The 18,706-nt window shown below is 39.0% G+C and overlaps 1 long non-coding RNA gene across 2 annotated transcripts; it reads right to left on the bottom strand.

Annotated features, from left to right (window-relative positions):
• Positions 1 to 481: 481 nt before the first annotated feature.
• On the bottom strand, positions 482 to 18,355 carry LOC128137184 (uncharacterized). 2 transcript variants are annotated; one of them, XR_008233590.1, is made up of 2 exons: positions 18,299 to 18,355; positions 482 to 631 (listed from the first exon to the last, which is right to left on the bottom strand). It is a non-coding gene; the product is annotated as an uncharacterized LOC128137184 (long non-coding RNA). The 2 variants fall into 2 exon arrangements; XR_008233589.1 differs by lacking the exon at positions 18,299 to 18,355 and adding an exon at positions 14,128 to 14,275.
• Between the last annotated feature and the right edge of the window lie 351 nt (positions 18,356 to 18,706).

The raw sequence follows: 18,706 nt of genomic DNA, 5'->3' as shown, positions 1-18,706 counted from the left end.
GCTGTCATTCTGACAATGGGGCCAACGGGCAATTAATCTCCAGACCAGATAGTTGGAACAAAGTGGATACCAGTAAATGAAATCAGTTTGGAAATGGATATTTCTAAAATCACAGTAAGACTTCTTTTCTGCAAGAGGCCCAGCTAATTATACACCATGCTAGGTAATAAGTGGGTGGCATGTATATAACAAAGGTTCAGAGATGATTCATGGAATGATCACAGTCCTGGCATTTGTTTCAAGCCTTTCACATCTTATTCTTAAAACACAAATTTCCCTCTGAACAGAATCCTGGCAGATTTATCACTTGAGTTTTCCTAGCCCACGTTGTATCTCTTCCTTTTACCTGATGTTTATTTCATCCCCCAAACTTAGCAGGACTGGCACCATCTTGATGTGCCTTAAAAAGAATAATAACAATAATAGTTACAATAGCAAGCTTTAGCCCAGGGATTGTTAGAAAATAAGGACTTGCTGACAATCAGAGGATGTTGGTTTTTATTTGTGCTTACAGTGAACAATATTCTCATCGAAGCCTCCTCATGATGACTCCATGTACAGAAGCATGCATTTCCCCTTTCAAAGGAAGCAGCAAAGGGAAAAGTATAGCTTGTCCTTCTTCCCCATCAACCTGCAAAGGAGGAGAGAGGGAATGAGGGGATATTCTTTCAACACTTTGAAAGCCTCCTGTGAAAAGTGCTCTGTGCTGCTCCCCCCCCAAAGTTAGCTTGTTCCTTGAATTTCCTCTGTGCCCATGAATTGCTGTATCAGCCACTAATTAGGCTAGCTTAAGTGCGCTGAAGTAAAGCATGGCAATTGTTGCAAAAGATCTAAATATTTTAATCTGGTCTGATTTTTTAACCTCACTTCATTTAAGACATTAAATATTTTGATGCTATATTGTCTGATATAATTCTCTTTCACAAGTCTTCCCAGATGCAACTCTAGCACAACAGTCTGAAAATACACTTGATAGCATAATCAAATTATAGAGTAAGTTTTAACTACGTGCACTCCAGTTTTGAGTTCTGGGTCCTTAAGCCTAAGGGACGTTTGGTCCTCAAAGTTGTTCAAACATTTCTGGCAACCAGCATGATATTTTTGTACTGCATATTTATGAGGAATCCCAGATTTAGACTACATTGAACAGGCTTGTTTTGGAACTGTCACTATACAGGAAAATGATAAAAATGAAGTTCATGTCTTGATTTCCTAAAGTGACACAAACATTAAAAATAACTCTTATGCATTTTTTTCCTCCAAAATAGAAGCTAAGATGTTTTCTAAGTCAAAACTAAAATAATCTTTTGAGGCCTTTTATTTTGAGATCATAGTGATGAAGAAAAAAGGCTTCTTAAGAAAAAGAATGTAGGATTAAAGGGCAGCAGATGACAGAGTTCAAATTATATACCATGGGCAAGAAAAATGTGCTGCAGAAGAATGACAAGAATGCCGGGCTTTCGTCTTACTTTCAAAGGAAAACTTCAAATGAAAGTACCTCTAATACATTTGAATGACATAATAAATTATTTAGGACTCAATTTTATGTTTTGGGGCCTGAACATGCAAACTGACATTTCAGCACTTTAGAAAATTTCTCTAATCTTCCTTTTAAGGAAAGTGATAAGAAACCTTGGTAAAGAGTCAAAGATGTATATCCAGTACAAAATGTGTGGCAAATCTCAAAACCAGACTTAATAATGTTTACTCATTAATTAGAGGCGGGGGGAAGTCCTTTGCCTGAGTTGGCCTGAAACTTTAAAATAGCCATATAAAAAGGATCCATTAAAAGATAGCCATATAAAAAGATTGTTTAAATGTTGTTCTGTGAACTTGATTCAAACCCCAGTAAGCATTTATTGTCTTTTTTCACTACTGATAACATTAGAATTGCACACTGGACCTGGAAAATTATGATAAAGTAACAAAAAAGTGGAAAATAAGTAGAAAGGGGTTCATATCAAAGCAAAATTTTTTAGAAATGTATTTGAGAAGAGAAGGTTTAAAAGCTCCTAGCAATGACAGGTAGAAATATTCATTAAAGCAGAAATTAAAACTAGAAATAAAGTTGTTCCTGCCCATAACCCCCATTTTACCATGAAAGATAGGGAAATCCCTAACCACAAAGCACAGAACAAACCAGGGAATCTTGCCCTGAAAACATTTAAATTATGGGGAGGAAAATTACTGACAAATTTGAGAAACTGAAGTAATTTGACATTTCAGAAAAGAACAGTGTTAAGCAGTGGCAACACTTGCAAGGAAACAGTATGTGCTGCATCCATAGAAACAGTGAGTGTTCACAGAAAATGGAAAATTCTTAATCAGGGACTTCTTTTTGAAACTGGAACAAAGGGTGTTGTAGAAATTATAGATTCATAAACTAAATCTCTACGTTCTGAAGAAAATGGACTGAGAGCCTAATTAAGGATAAAACAGTACAAGACCAGGATAACACTAATTCTGCAAGGTCAAATGAGCAGAGTTTAAAAGTGAAATCACACCAGAGTCCTTCTGAGATCAGTTGTTTGTGCTTTAAAGGAGTTGCTAGCAGTAACTGGGTGGATAGAATTTACTTAGATTTCCTTAAGGTATTTGAAAAGTACCTGAAAAATAGACCATTAAATAGTGTAAGAGCAGAGAAAGGGAAAATATGACAGTGTGGACAGAGAACTAGAGAAGGAAAGAAAGATATAATGAATGAGCCACATCGAACTTATGTCCCTTGCCGTAGATAAGGTACATAAGTCTCCTCAGTGCTAGACAATGAATACAAAGAAGCAAGGACAGGGTTACCTGCAAAGAGCAATATTGCCAAATATTCAAAGAATCATAAATTGAGCCATGAGAAGTGTCATGTGTTTTTACAAGTCTTGATATCTTTAAAAATTACAAAATTTTTTTATTTAACTTCTGGTACTGGAGCCTTTAAAATTCATCTTTCCAGGCCCTTGTCTGCATGTAGGGAAGCCAGAAACACGTTTTTAAGAGAACTGAAGGATGACTGTGAGCCAGATCACACGAGTCCAAGGTCTGAGGTTTTCAGAAGTGCTGGCCTCAAGAATGGATTTTTCTGGTGGCTGGACTCTGGGGTAGATGGCATGTGCCCAGTTTTGATGCAGTTACACATGTGCAACTCCTCTGCTAGGGGACAGCTTCAGCCCCCATTGAGCTCCTCCTGTGTCTCCACCACCCCAATGACCTTCACACCCCACAACCAGGGGTGCATATGCTGGAAAACAGAAACAGGTAACCAGAAGATGGAAAGGACCAGAAAGGGGGTACCATGGAGCATGAGAGGTGTTTGGAAAAGAGAATAGAGTAGTAAAAGGAAATCTGAATAACAGCTACTGTGACAGACCAGAAAGCAATGTGCCCTGGAGACTGGCACAAGCCTCTCCCCAAAGACCAGTCCCTGGCAGGGCATAAGCTTGCTCTCAGCTCTGCTTAGCCCTTGCTCTCTTTGCTGGCACTACAGCAGAGTTATTCCTGGGCACTGGCAGAGTCTTGTGGGATACAAAGCTCATTTTTCCTCCCAGCTCTCCAGCAATGCCCTGAGGATGGGAGGAATGTGTTTAGACTTGCTTCACTACAAGCAAATCAGAGGGTACACCTACGTTAGGAAGGAAAGAGATGTCCTAAATCCCTCTACATCAACACTGTTTTCACATGCTAGTTTGAAGAGAATCATGCCTAGACTGCTGCAGGACCAGACCTGCACCAACTGCGCAGGACAGGTGCCCTCTCAGCCCAGGTAGTCCCCTTCCAATTTCAGTATTAGAAACTTGCAGTTGAGAGAACCCATTTTACCCAAATGAAAAACTGGTGGAGGGATTCAAATGTTTTTACCACACATAATGACCTGCTGCTTCTGCAAAGGAAGAAAACAACACGTTTCATTGCAAGAACCAACACCCATCCAGCCTCCCCTGCTTTGACCTGTCATATGCCTTGGCCAGCTCTTCCACTGTCCGTGGTTGTCTCTTCTAAATAAAAGATGTTTAACATGGAGCCTCTGCTTTGCCTCTGCTGCTGACTTCATCCTGCCATGAGGAAGATGCTCCTAAAGAAGGGCACCAACACTCAGCAAGCAGCTGCCAGATAGTCCCCAGTGTGTTACCTCCAAAAACCATACAACACCTTTCTAGTGGTTTTTCACTTTTTCTGTGATATCCCAGAGCACAACTTTGCTGTTATTTCCATCTTAAGTGTTTGTGGTATTCCTGCTTAATTACTGGGATATTTATCCACTACAGTATAAAACCAAACCACTGCAACTGTCAAACTGAAAGCAGTATATTTGCTTCCTGGTGCCTTTGCTGATCTACTCATTTCAGGACATTGGTTGCTTTAATACGACTGTGCAGGTTTTGTATTTCCACTGCACACATTTTGTTCTTGGAAGAACTGGCATTTATTTTTGTCCCTGAGAAAGGTCATAACTCATGAATCACAGGAATAATTAAGAGAAATTAAAGTATTTTTCCCATAGCACAGATGGTAAGGTCCCCAAACTCATTAAAGTATATTATCTATAAAAAATGACATTTCATAAAACATAATGCCTGAGAACTACTCATAAAGCTGGATTTTTTGCAATTATTTTTATTTGCAAGAGAATTATTTGTTAATATCTATTAAAATGTCATTTATATATACTTGTGGGAAAAGCCCTAAAAATATTTTCATTCCTTTAAGATTTGAGAAGTTTTATTTTCCAAGTTGCCTTTTTCTAGTATCAGAAGGCAAAAATGAAACATCGGGTACTAATGGTTTGAGATATAAATACGCTGGAATCAAAGGACATTTATATCACATTTCAGAGTAAAGCTTTCAGACAGATATCGACATCAGTTCAAACAAAATACCAAAAGTGATTGTGTGGCACCCAGTCTTAAAACATACTTGTCAGAAGATAAGCAGCAAAAACCCTAGTACCATATAAAATGCAGGTGAGATGAAAGCAAAAATATAGCAGCAACATTTTGGGAGGAAAAATCAGCAGAAGAAGGAAAAACTAGTTCATCATTTTCAGTATGTGCAATTGTGGGAATTATGCCATAATATCTGTTGCATTTATAATCAGTTCAACATAATTATTCTTTGGCCCTGGTCCATAAAAATGAATGCAATTATTCACTGATTTGAAGTGAAACAAATGCTTAACAGCTTTGCTGGGACAAGCCTTTTAAGGCAGATCTCGATTTCAATGATACTAGCAAAATCTCTCCATTTTACTTCAAAAGTAAGGAACTTTGTTCTCCTGCTGGCAGTCATCTTTTGAGGCAGGTAAACTCTTTTTCAGGTGCTGATGTATTTTATTACTCTGTATCCCATATCTATGTTTTTGTGTTGCTCTTTGCCTCCATCTGAGCCAACTGCCTTTTTATCTAATGGCTCTATCTCTGATTCAGGGCTCTTCTAGAGATACCAAAGCCTTTACTACATGGGATTTTTAAATGCATCTATTTAAACTTCTGAAAATCTCTGTATAGACATATTTTTCTCAAGGATGGTTTACTTTAGTATAGTTTAAGCTAATGCCAAATACTGGCTTAAGCAAAATAAAAACTCATACAAACAAATTGTCTTCCCCCTTCTTGAGGAAGCTCTCTTTGAGCCATGTTCCTGCTAAAAGTGACAATATGTATCCTGTATTTTCATATCTCAAACTTGTAGCTCATATAACCTACAAATCATTGAAGACACATTCCTTCAATTTAAGTCTTTGAAAAATCCAGTAAAATTAAAGGCTGAGAAAAGTAATAAGTTTAAAGGAGTTTGGAAGTAAATTTATCCTTGTACTGTCCACACATATCTTGCAATTCTCCTAAGTAGCAGGTTGGGGGATCAGGTTTCTTTTTTTTTGTCTTGTTTTGGAGGGAAGGGTTGGTTGGGTTTCTTTTGAGGTTTGGGGGGGGTTCAGGTGGGTTGTTTTGTTTTGGTTGGTTGGTTGGTTTTACATACCTCCAACTGTACACTAAATACATAAAAACACAGTCTTATTTCAAGGCATGCTACCACTGCTTCAGGTGGACTGAAAACAGATGTTGGCTACTCTGTGAGCATTAGTTAGGCCACAGACTGCGACAAATAAGGCATGTGCTCACTGAAGTCTGATTCAAGGAGAGTCAAAAGCATACCCAAGCTCAAGAGTGAGGGGAACTTATCTTTCATAAAATTATACAGGTTGGAAGAGACCTTTGCAGGACACCTTATCCAGCTTCCCAACCAAGGCAGGGCCAACAAACATCAAGGTGCTCAGGACTGTGACCAGTCAAGCTTTGAATTACTCCAATGGTGGAAACTCCACAACATCTCTGGGCAACTGCCTTCAGTGTTTTAATACCTTCATGGCATTTTTTCCTGGTATCTCACTGGAATTTTCCTTGCTGTAACATATAACTGTTGCCTTCCATCCTACCACTGCATGTCTCTGAGAACAGTCTGGCTCTGTCTTGTCTGCAGATTGCAATGAGTTTGTTGAGGACAGCAATAAAAGTCTCCCATTAGACTTCTGCTCTTTGAATTTTATGCTGTGTGGAAGGAGTATCTATCAAAATGGCACAATCCATTTTAAGAAGAAATTGGGCAGGAATAAAATGGAAGAAAAGAAAAAAGTGCAGCAAGGAGGGATGGAGCAAAAGGTAGGATGCACAAAGCAGGGAAACATCTTTCTATCAGAAAACTAGGCAGCTGAGGAAGGGGCTGCAGAAAGGTGTACCCTTTGGTGGATACTCAGCAGCAGGCTGGCAGTCAACAGCAAATGGGAAAGCGCGCACAGCCTATGCCCTCCGTGTAGTACATGAACTACTTGCTGTTTCACAGGTGCTCAAGGGTTTGAGAGTCTTCTAGTGATGAGCATGTGTCAGTCACCCCTGGAAGACTTTAGTGTCCCACACATGGATTTGACACCTTCTGTCCCCAGTGCATGTGAAAGTGTGTCAGCTTCTCCTGACAGGAATAAAATTTGTGCTCTCGGAACCACTTACAGACCCAACAAAATCATGCTGCTGCTCCAAACCAAACTGATAATGCAGACACAACCTAAACAAGAATTAAGTATCCATGAAAAAATACAAGCTATGTATTCAACAAAATTTGAAACATGTCCATTAAATGCAAATAGCAAAAAGATATCAATGACCCTATTCTACTTCATTCAACTTTTTTTGAGGTTAATGAAGCTGCAAGTGGGAACAAGACATAGGTATGCTTACTGATTCAACACCTATCCTGGAACTCATGCACAGACTATTAGACCATACAGCTTCTTCACAGCCACTCTAACCCCTGTACATAGTCAGCTGAGGAACACAACAAATCCAAACTATTTACAAGCTAACCTGGAACTAGTGGGAAAAAAATTTCTAGCTGTTACTCCTAGCTCTATCCCTTTTAATGTCCTATCCAATGGCTGAAAAATAATGGGTTGGTTCTTTATGCATTCACCTAAGGAAAGGACATGTTGCAATAAAGTTCATTTTCCTAAGTGAAACACCTTTCATTCAAGAAACATACTATAAATACTGCAGGCATGGTCTCTAACTCTGAGAAGTGAGACGTCTGCCATTTCAAAGAGTTTTACAGCCTTATAACTGTAAAATAGAGAGCTATTTTTTAAACGTGTTCTGTAAATGCTGTTGTTTAAACTGTTAAATGATAATTGCTTCTAAGCAGATCAGATTCTTCATGACCAGTCCTCTGTATCAGTATAAAAACTCTTCTTACGGCATTTCAAAAGCACATACTCTTTCATTTGTGGGTTTAGATTTTCTTTAAAGGGAACCATCTTATTACCTTCCCTAAGCCAGAACCTTCTAAAAGTGTCTCACAAAAGTATTTGATAAAGATCTAAAGACAGAGGAAAGCCTTTGATATGTAATGAAATAATTTTGAATCATCCTTCTGCATACAAGAGCAAGACAATGCATCTCTTTAAAGAAGCATAATCTACTTGGCACATAGCATCAATACAGAGGCTCTTTTTTCCATTTGCTGCTGAGCTAAAGTAATTGCAGTGAACTGGTGTTAGTTCACCAAATCAATCACTGATTGCTAAAACAAAAATAATTGAGCTTCACTTTTTGAAAAGAAAAAGGGTACAAATATTTAAGCAAGAAACATTAATATGGCCAAAACCAAAAATGCTGTGACTAACAATAGGAACAGCATATCAATATGCCACTTGTGATCTGGGAAGGACTCATAAAAAATTCAGTTTACATGAAGATTTGTGTCCAATGGACTTTTTTAATGCTTGTTTTCATTGACTAGCAGATGGCTGACAGAAGACCTGAGGTAGAAATTTGAGGAACTGAGGTGCAGATCAGAGAGGAAGAATTTTTGCTCATTAGATGTGGCCTGGGAAGACTGGTAGAACTGTATATTTAATGACACACCATGAACTCTCTAACAGTCCAAGCAGAGTGATAATTTAGGCACCCATATTCTTCCAGTCTTATAACAGGTACTGGTACCAGAAGCATTGCTTTGTTACAGAAATTTAAGACAAATGTTTGTCGTCAATATTTTCTACTTCCAGCTTCCTCATTTATATGTAGTTTTTTCTTGTGTTTCTGCTCACTTGTCCTCTCCCTCAATGTAATCCCCTATGATTAACCCAGTTACTGCACTACACTTTTTCTGGTACAATTTTATTCAGTAAAATACAGCATTTTTAAGCTAATTTTGTTATTTGAAACTTGTGATTATTTTCACTGTTAGGATAGTCTGAAAATTGCATGGCGATCACAAATCAACCTCCAGTACAGAATACAGTACCAAATTTCAAGTAGTTTTCTGTGAGGTTTTCTGTGAGTGTCCATCTTTGCTAACTACCCTGTGCATCATTAGTTTGCTTCAGACTATACTTGCAGTGAATAGTTGAGTGCATCAAATTCAAACACATGCTGCTGCAGACACTGATGCCAATAAAACAAGAATGATGAAGTGCTCATGGAGACAGAAAACATGAAGTGCACAATCTAACCACATTCCTGTTGAATTGCAACAAATACCTGAAGACTACTTTTTCTGCTTTTTCAAGCTTGACTCTTGAATTTGTTCCCACCCTCTTCCCTGCCTCCTTCCCCCTCCCTTCCTCATTTTCCTCCAGTCTCTGTGTTGTGCTCACCAGACACTCTGCTCTGTTCCATGTGTGATGCCAGCAGAACAACACTGATTAAAGACATTGATTATGGTGGATGGCAATGAGAATCCCAGTGTAGCATCACTCCTAACCCCCACCAATGGGAGGAGAAAGACAGCCAAGCTGGAGGAAAAACAGCCAAATTTCCATGATTGCTGGTAACTTCACAAGCCTGAGGCAATACACTTATGCCTAAAAACCTCACTGTCTTGAAATTAGGTTATTTCTTCATGTTAAAATCTGTGCTGCCTCAGATCAGTTTAGACAGAATGAATGACAGAGAATGACAAAAATATCTTATAATTTTGAGAGTCCTCAGAAACTTGCTGCTAGAAACTAGTGAGCTGCAGCACCACCTTTTTTTTAGGGGAGCTTTAAGGATGACTACATAGATGTGTAACCAGGGCTGTATAGACTAAAGAGCTCTCATGACACCAAACAATTGCTGGCTCAGGACTTTGCTAGTGAAGCTAAAGCAGAGTTTGCCTCTGCTAATGCAGCCTAGTTCATTCCCCTGTTACAGGGACTACTTTCCTTCCTTACCTGTGGAATGAAGTTAATGAAGTTGCCCTTTGTACCATGAACTACTTTCAGTTTTTAGGTGTTTTTACCAGGATATCCTGGATAACACATCAAATCCCATTACGATCTGTCTTATCACTGTAAGACATTACAGAAGGGGTCAGTTACATGATCGATTTGCAGTAGCATGATGAATTCCCTATCAGCTGCGCTAGTGTAATAAGCTGTATGTTGGCTCTTAGCTACTGCAAATGTGAGGTAATTTAAATCTCTTTTACTTAAGTTTAAGAAAAGGTTTTTTACCTTACTTTGCCAACAGCTGGAAGCGAGCATACAGCCACCTACTGCAGTTCAGCTGATATGCAGCAACTCGAGGTTGTGTTTGAAGTCATTAGAGAAGTCAATGAACATTCACAGGAAGGATGAATTTGCTTATCTGTCCATAGTCAAGAGTAGCATTTTATGCTAGTCCAGAAGATAATGGTTCCTTCCCAGCTCTGCACTGAGGAGGGAAAAAGTCCTACTGCCCACATCCATTTAGTTGCAGGGATACAGCACCAAGACCCTTCATTCTTCACCTTTCTCCAACTAACTCCAAGGAAGAAAGAAAGGATGCACTGCCTGTTGAGGTTTTGTTCCTGCCACCAAGCAGTAGGGAGGGAAAGGGAATAAAAGCATGACATAGCAGGTTACTATTTGCCCTGGAGTTGTAGCTAAAACAAAGGAATCACTTTATAAAAAAACTTACTGGTTTTACAAACCAGTATCATATATAGCCCCTTATTTACATATTATGTTAGAAAATGAAGACTAGATCAGTACTGAGACCAATGTTTCAATAGCAGAGAGCCCCAGTTCATCTTTTGTGTTTTTACTGCTTCTGGCTTCCTTCTCTTTTACATTTTGCTTCACTTATATACACAAGAAGAACTCGATTTATTGGTGATTCCACAGGAGGAAAATTTTCTAACTAGTAGAAGTTTCCAACTCAGTTATGATGACATTTCTGTAATTTACTAGAAGTTACTATGCGTGCCATGCTACTGCAGACTTCCTCTCTTGACCTTACCAGAATATTTCTCATCCTCTATTTTTAAGGATTAGGAAAACAAGAAAAAAAAAATTAAAAACAAACCAAAAAAACCCCCAACCAAAAAACTAATAAACTTCAATAGTAGAGAGACTTATAAAGTACCATCCAAGTTATGCATTTTAAAAAAATGTCTTGCCTACTGCTTTCCCTCCAGCTCCTTCACTTTTCCATTAAAATCATCAAGGCCCTCACCACCTGGTTTCACAGACAATACAGAAGATGCAGCACAGGAATGAAATAGAATCACAGAACAAAAATCAGCCTTTGGACAAAGGAAACTCATGATTCAGAAGTGGTCCAAGGCCACACTGAACTTCAGCTACAGTACCCCAACCCCGTTGTGAAGCATCCTTCAACTATTTCAGATGTCCATTTCACAAAGAAATTCATGAATTGCAAATAAACTCGTACTTAGAGATTAAACCTCCTGTTCACCAGAAGTCAGAGTTCTGGCAAACAAAGAACTTCTAGACAGGCAGGGGAAATCTAGATTCCTGCTGTTTTTCACCTCATTAGACTCTCTGTGGGTTTGTGCAGTTAGTTTAATGTGTGTAAAGGGTGGGTATGGGGTTGTTCATGTTAGCCGACTTTTGCAATCCCTTCCCTTTTTGTGAAGAAAACTTCATCTGAAAGAAGAGAAAATGGAGGGATAAGAAGTAAAGAAGAATAGTGGGAAAGAGGAGAAATGGAGGAGAAACTAGGAAAGCCAAGTGAAGAAAGAAAAAGCTCCCACAATATGGTAATCAATAATCACCACAGCCTCCTGGAGAAAAACTGGCAAAGGACTGAGCTTCTGGATGTGTCGCACAGGAGTAGGAAGAGAAGGCTGGTAAAAAGTAGCTGAGAGAATAAAGCAAGGAGAGAGTGTGCAAAGGAGAGTAACAGAGTATGTCCCCTAACTGCACGTCTCCAATCCCCTCACATAAAGAGATAACTGTCATTACTAAATAGAGATAGGAAGCAAAAGCTCAAAGGGTAGGATATGTGGATGAAAAAATAAGAGAGTAGATTAAATAAGACATCTGGATATAAAAGATAAAGGAAGGACATAGAAAAGGCTGCAGGGAAGAAGGAGGCATAGAAAAGAGAATGTCAGCAATAGAAGAAGAAAAAATAAAAAACGGTGGAAAAGGGACCAAGCGGGAAGGGACAGGGAAGGAGAGAGTGAGGTGAGTAGCAGAATGAACAGGGAGGAGTAAAATCAAACTCAAAGTGACAGCCTCTTGGAAACTTTATAATAGGTCATTTATTCCAGTCATTTTCTGATCAAGCTCTAGGTCCCCACACTACACTGCCTTCGAGACAGTCATCTATGAATGGAGAAGAAAAGAGGAACCAAATTCTCCACAATGCTCAGGGAGCCCCAGGGCAGCAGTCTTGCAGCTTTAACAGCTATGCAGACTTTATGCCAGACTACATTGCCAACAAAGGATGCTGTGCTTTAAAACATGTACACTTCTGAAAAGGGAAGCCACATACTCACTTACACACTGGGCGTCACTTACATACCAGGTATACCTTTCGAGACAATATCAGAGACCCTGGAGGGCCACTTCAGGATGCAAAGACTAGATGTCCATGCACAGCTCCCTTCTTGCAAATACAAATGTAGCAGGTTAAGTGCCTTTCACTCACAGGTAGGATTTGTCTATTAGCTAACTGAAGAGACAGATTGGGCTTGCTCCAAATCCACTGGGTCTTCTGAAAACCAAAAAAGCCCTATTTGTGTGGCATGCAAAAGTCCTCATATCTCAAGCCCTCTGATCTAACTCTGCAGCTCGGTTACAGTCTCAGTTGGTAGAAAAGAGCATCATCTTTAATTTGAGCTTGCTGAGTTCTGAAACATTAAAGCCCTCTCTTTCTGTCACTTTCAAAATTCTCCCTGCACTGTACTTTGTTACTGTGTGTCCGCAGTGTCCTTTAAAACGAGACTGATCAATCAGTTTACACCTGCTTTGTCCAGTGTTTGGATAACTCATTATCTTAATTTTTTTCCCTTGTCTGACCCTATATTTATTTTAGATTAGGACATCAGAAACATTCCTCCCCCCACATCCCTGTCCCCACACACACAATTTGCACTGTTTCAGGCAACTTTGATTTGTTTTCCCTTCCCCAAGGAGACAGTGTAAAGCAAGCTGTGATAATGTATATATGACTGACCACATACATTTACAAAGGTTACTCCTCAGATTGCTCCATTTCCATTCATAACATCCACGGTGGCTGTGGCATTGAATCATCTGATGATTTGTGAACCCACCACCACCACGGCCAACAGGCACAGCATTTTTGAGGACACTTCATCAAAATGCCCTGGAGTTCCAAAAGTCTGCTTTGAAGTAGAGCAGTAGGAAGTTGCTTGAATAAGTTGGAGATCAAAGAAACTATCCCCACAGCCAAAGTGAGCAAAAACTTCTTTTTACTCTAGACCTTTTCATGAGGCATGACTGCTCTCCAAAACGCAAGAGCATGGGCAAACCCCTTCCATATTCCACCCACCATTTCTGCATGTCAGATCTTTAAAAGACCTCTAGTCAGTTTGTTTCTTATTTCCATTTACCATCAGCCCTCATGTCACAAACTTCCCCTGGCATTTACTAGTTATTGGTCTTCTTCCCCACCTCTGCTCCAAGAGTCAGGGCATGACATTTTTCCTTTACACAGAGTGAAGTCAAACCTCATGTTGCACACAGCTACCATGCAATTCAGGCCATGTTATGGGACTTCTCTGTAGATTACTGCACTCTGTCTCCCACACCTTAAGGAAACTGAAATAAGTAAGCTAAGTGAAAGACAATAGGCTTTATATGTTTTGTTACTTCAGCCCATGACTAGATTCTTTCCTTAACTAAAACCTTCCTAGTCTCCTCTGTTGTATCAGTCCTGGCAGAGGTAGAAATTTAATTTACATTCATTGTGCTGCTACCTGTATGACAGTTTCCATCTCCTATCCTTCCTCCCTCCCTCCATATGTCCGATGTTTGTACACAGGAGGAAGACAAGAGATGGAAACTCTTGGAAACTGGATGTTTTTGTCCTTGCAGCAGTTTATTTACTGCAGAAGGGAATTTGTGCCCATGCTATGACCATTCCTGTTCTTAGATCAACATGCTGGCAAAAACATGTTGTCCTTGAAGATGAGGCTATGACCTGGGACTGAGCACCTGCAACAGGAACATGTGGTTCTGCTATTCTCACTGCTGTTGCTGCAGTGACAAGCCCTGCCACACAGCCAGGGCTGGCGTGATAGAGAGGAATGACTTTGGTACCCACAGGAAAATTCACCAGGGGAGACCAATGGTGAACAGAAATTGTATATAGCTGTCTATCTTAAGCAGTCTTCCCAGGACTTTCTCACCTGCTCCAAGGTAGCTCCTTGCATTGTATTTTTAATAAGGTCAGCAGGATCACATCTTCAAAGGAAACTTCAGTCCCATCTAGTCACAAAACACACAGCTGTTTATTGCTTGGTTTTACTGTCCAGGAGAGGCCCAGGACTGTTCACAGCTGGGGCCTGTGATGAAGAGGATAATATTAATTAACTCTTCACCCCAAAGAGTGTGAGTAGGCTCAATTAACTTGCACTTAAAAATGCTTTAAAACTCTCACATAAAAGTAACAGTGTCCTTCATTAGTTATTCCAAATCAGCTATTCCAATTTAATGACATTCTTATACTTATGTTTGTCTTGTATAAAAAAGAGCATCTTGTGAAAAGGATCCTGTCATTTTTACATTCTCAAGAAAACTGCTGAAGGCCTGTATGTCATAGGTGGCATAAAGCCTAAAAAAAATAAAAATAAAATCATTGAAGTATTGGAAAAAGACCAAAAATCTAGGAAGATATTGTTTAATTAATCTAGAAAACCTGGAAGTCCTGATTAAGATTTAAAACAAAAGGTGTCAAGTACTTTAAAAACACTGGGTTTCATTTTGTTGGGGGTTTTTTTGCATGCTAATCTACTCAATAATTATGAAGCCAAGGAAAAACAGCAAAATAGCAGGGATTTTCTCATAGCATTGCATACTTAGATATAATGATCAATTCCCCAAAGACTTTTGGTGAAATTTTAAAAGGCAGAAAAAATGTTTTATACTAACAATGAGAGAAACCAACTGTCATTTTACCAGTATTCTGTTGCTAAACAAGCTAATAAAGTAATAAAAGGATAACTCTCACTTCTACAGTGATGATCTTTAAAAGGCTGTATTGAATGATATGGTAACCTTTGTCCACAGGCTGGAAAAATAGCTGTCTCACTCAGCTGGTGCAAAATCAGAAAACAAAGAATATGTACTGTTCATGTCTTTTAATTCACTTCTTATCTCAACAGTTCCATAGTTCATTATATTAGTTAAATAACCACCTATACTTAAATACTCTTTATGTAACTAAAACATTGGAGATGATCACAATGACAGTGCACAGCATAAACACATTTCCAAACTTGCAGCGAAAATGGGACACTAATCCTTACTGATTTTGCTGCCTGGTTTTAAATACCTCCCTGGCAATATAGAACTGTTTAGCTTGCTTCCCACCTATTACATGCAAATATAGACATATGCAGAGATGAATGCATTTTTAATTTTTAAGTGAAGAGGAGGGGATTCATGTGTGTTTTCCCATGCACTCCTTGTTCACAGGAAGCAGTAGCCTATAGAGAACATCAAAGCAGTAAACAGATCACAGCGCTCCCACTGAACGTTTAGCTTAGCTGCACCTTCAATAGCCTTCCAAAGGACTGAATTAAGGGAAAGAATTAGCTACAGAGATCAAATGTACCAGGTATATCTTTGAAATCCCTTCACAGTCCAGTATTTTGTTTATGACCAAAGCCCCTGAGCTGAATGTGAAAGCCAGTTTCCATGGATATTTAAATGACACTTTTATCAGGCATATTAGAATGACACACTTTGATATTTTGAAGTCTTGCAAGGTCACCTCTCAGCCATCCCTGAATTCATTTCTGTCTAGCAATCAACGTTTCTTGTAAGGAACAAGCAGTGTTTGTGGCTTGTCAGTGTGACCAAATTGCAAAAGAATTGAAAATGTGGAGTACCGAAGCAGAGAAGATTAACCACACCAGCAACCTGTCACAGAAAACCAAACCCCTTTGCTATCTGTTCTTTTCCTTGCCTCCTGCTCCCCCACACTGCTTTGTGCTCCCTATGCTGCAGGACAAGCCACAGGTAATTTTGTGCTGTGAGCAGATACATCCGTAAACTGAAGCACAAGACCAAAGCACTGACTCTGCAAACATGTGCATCTACCTTTCCTACATTGAGGTCCCACTGAAATAAATAGGATTGCTCATTCAGCAAATCAGACGTGTTTGAGGAATTGAGCCTTGCATTGGTATGTGACATATTTTAAGGCAGCATCATTTCAAGGATGGAAAAATATATCTCAGGCCTTCAGTGCAAGTTTTCTGTCATCACATGCAAAAAAATAAAATAAAAAAAAATCAGCAATAGTAAAAACTGAAATAAAATTATTGGGAAGAAATTAGGAGCAATGAAAATGCTTTTCAAAGTAATGCTTCAATTCTGAAATAGCTATTATAAACATTTGTGCTTGCTATGGCTTGCAGTTAAATTTTAAAAATAGCACTTAAATATGCATGTTAATAACATCCAGAAGGCATTTCTTTCAAGCCTGTTTGGGCTCTTGAAGGGTTTAATTTAACCACAGCATTCATTTATGTCTAGCAGTTAGAATTTTCTTTTAAGCTCAAAGGAGCCGAGAGTTGTAACTATGATCTAATTGGTAAGGAATGAAGAATGTTTTTCATGTTTTACAGACAGCATGAATCCTGATCATTTTACAGCGGTAAATTATAGAGTGCTCTGCTCACTGTGTATCCCTCTGGAAATATGGGCCTATATCTCATTAAACTATAAAAATAACTTGCACTCCTTGAAAGCTATCCTGCCAAGGTGTGTTATTTTTATATCACTAGTGCACGTCAGCTAGTCAGTCCAGAGAAAGTTAGGTTCTTTACTGAAACTAAATTAATTTATAGCTATATCCACATGTCAGAAGGGATGCATGAGGAACCTAAACTTCTATAGAAAACAATAATTTAGTATTGATTTTCAGCTCCTTTTTAAAAGCAGCTGCAATTCATTGGTTTCTTGGTTCTTTCCTCTCTGGTACAAATGATCTATACAATGCTAGCAACATGACAAAGCAGCTCCTGTGGGTAAGGCAAATGACATAAAAGTCAGATGTGCTTTATCTCTTTTTGGCTTAAGACAAATGGTCCATAACTGAAACGTGAAAAAAAGATCAGAGGTGGGATGTTATGCTTTTTACGTATTTAACTTTTTTTTTTAACATGTTTGTGATGAGGGAAAATATCTCCACTAAATGAATTATTTGCCTTTAAAATAAAACCTAGCATTTCACACATTTTTTAAAGCTATATAACTGTCATGTGATTGTATAGTCTAGCTGAATTTAACTCCAGTAAAGGCAGTACACCACAAATGACAGATTGTGGGTCCTTAATCCTGCTGTAATATCTTGGGTTTGTGTTAAAAAAAAAAAAAAAATCATCTGTTTGAAAGGCAGATGTTACAGAATTTCTACTGCAACTGCTGAAGTCTATGTTGCCAGCCCTTTAAAGCAAGGATGGAGTGGTTTGGAAAAGAAAAAAAGCAACTCAAGAGCCAAGGTAGGAATGAGCCCAGCACCAGGAATACTCTTCAAGGAGCACAGCAATAAGATAAGAGCAATAACCTTCTCTTTTCTGCCAAGAGCACAGTGATTAACCACAAACATCTCCTTTCATAGCAAAATAGCTTAGATAGTCAACTAAATGATTCCCATCTTAGGACTATACAGTAAATTATTCAACAATAGCTTTTGGGGGCGGAATAAGAAATAAAAATGATAATAATAATTTTAAAAACACAGGCTTCTCTGTGATTTTTTCTTTCTATGGAGGAAAAAAACTGACTCTGTTGTTAGAAAATTTGGCCCATATTATTTCTTCTGCACAAGGTTTTGCTGCGAGTGCCACAGTACCTTCACTAAACAGCCTTAGGTCCAAACTCGTCTCCCCAAGTTTGGCTGTCTTGGCCACAGCCCTTCTTTAAACAGGATTTTCTCCTCAGAGAGCAAAGGGTCAGTTTCCCAAGAGAGGATGCCAGATAAATCATCACAGTCTGGTGTGTGAAACCCTTTGCATTTTGCTACTTCATGGTTATCAGCATGCACACCCTTCCTTGGAGCTGCAGGTTACAGCAGATCTTGGTCCCTCCAGGACTAATTCAACTCTCAAAGCTAAGGGACGTGCAAAACTTGCTCACCTTTCATCTCAAGGTCACCCAAAGGTGACGATGAACACAGGGAAAGGTCACTTAGATATACCAAACAGAGGGCCAGTTTCAAAATAAGTAATTGCCTTCTCAGGTGGTGAGTTTCCACACACAGGCTTCTGGACCAGATTTCCACACACATCCTTGCAAATAAATGAAAAGGAGCTGAGAAGAGTAAACAGAAAATGACAAAAACTTTCTCACCTACTGCAAATCCCATCTACCTTCAACACATCCAGAAAAGCAGAAATGGAAAATTTCTGAAATGAAAAGCAAATAATGAGAAAATTATTAATTCACAGAAATATTTATACCCATAAGGAGCCAGACAAACATGGAAACAGAATCAGAGAGGATGCTGAATGACAAAGATTTATTAGGCGTAACAGAATATGGCTGGAGTGGTTGCATCCCAATTACGTTCATTAAATCTACATTTGGAAAGAATAGAAAAAGAGGCAGTAAAGTCTAACAGGCACCTCACAAATTTTAGAGAGCTACTAGGACCACTATGAGAGGTAAGTCTTCCTGGAAAAAACAGAAGGACTAGGGATAAAGATGCAATCACAAGCACATGTTGCTGTCGAAACGCATATGAGAACCAACAGCACG

Source organism: Harpia harpyja, chromosome Z (assembly GCF_026419915.1).
Source record: "Harpia harpyja isolate bHarHar1 chromosome Z, bHarHar1 primary haplotype, whole genome shotgun sequence".
Lineage (NCBI taxonomy): Eukaryota > Metazoa > Chordata > Aves > Accipitriformes > Accipitridae > Harpia > Harpia harpyja.
This window is presented reverse-complemented; position numbering and strand designations above follow the sequence as displayed.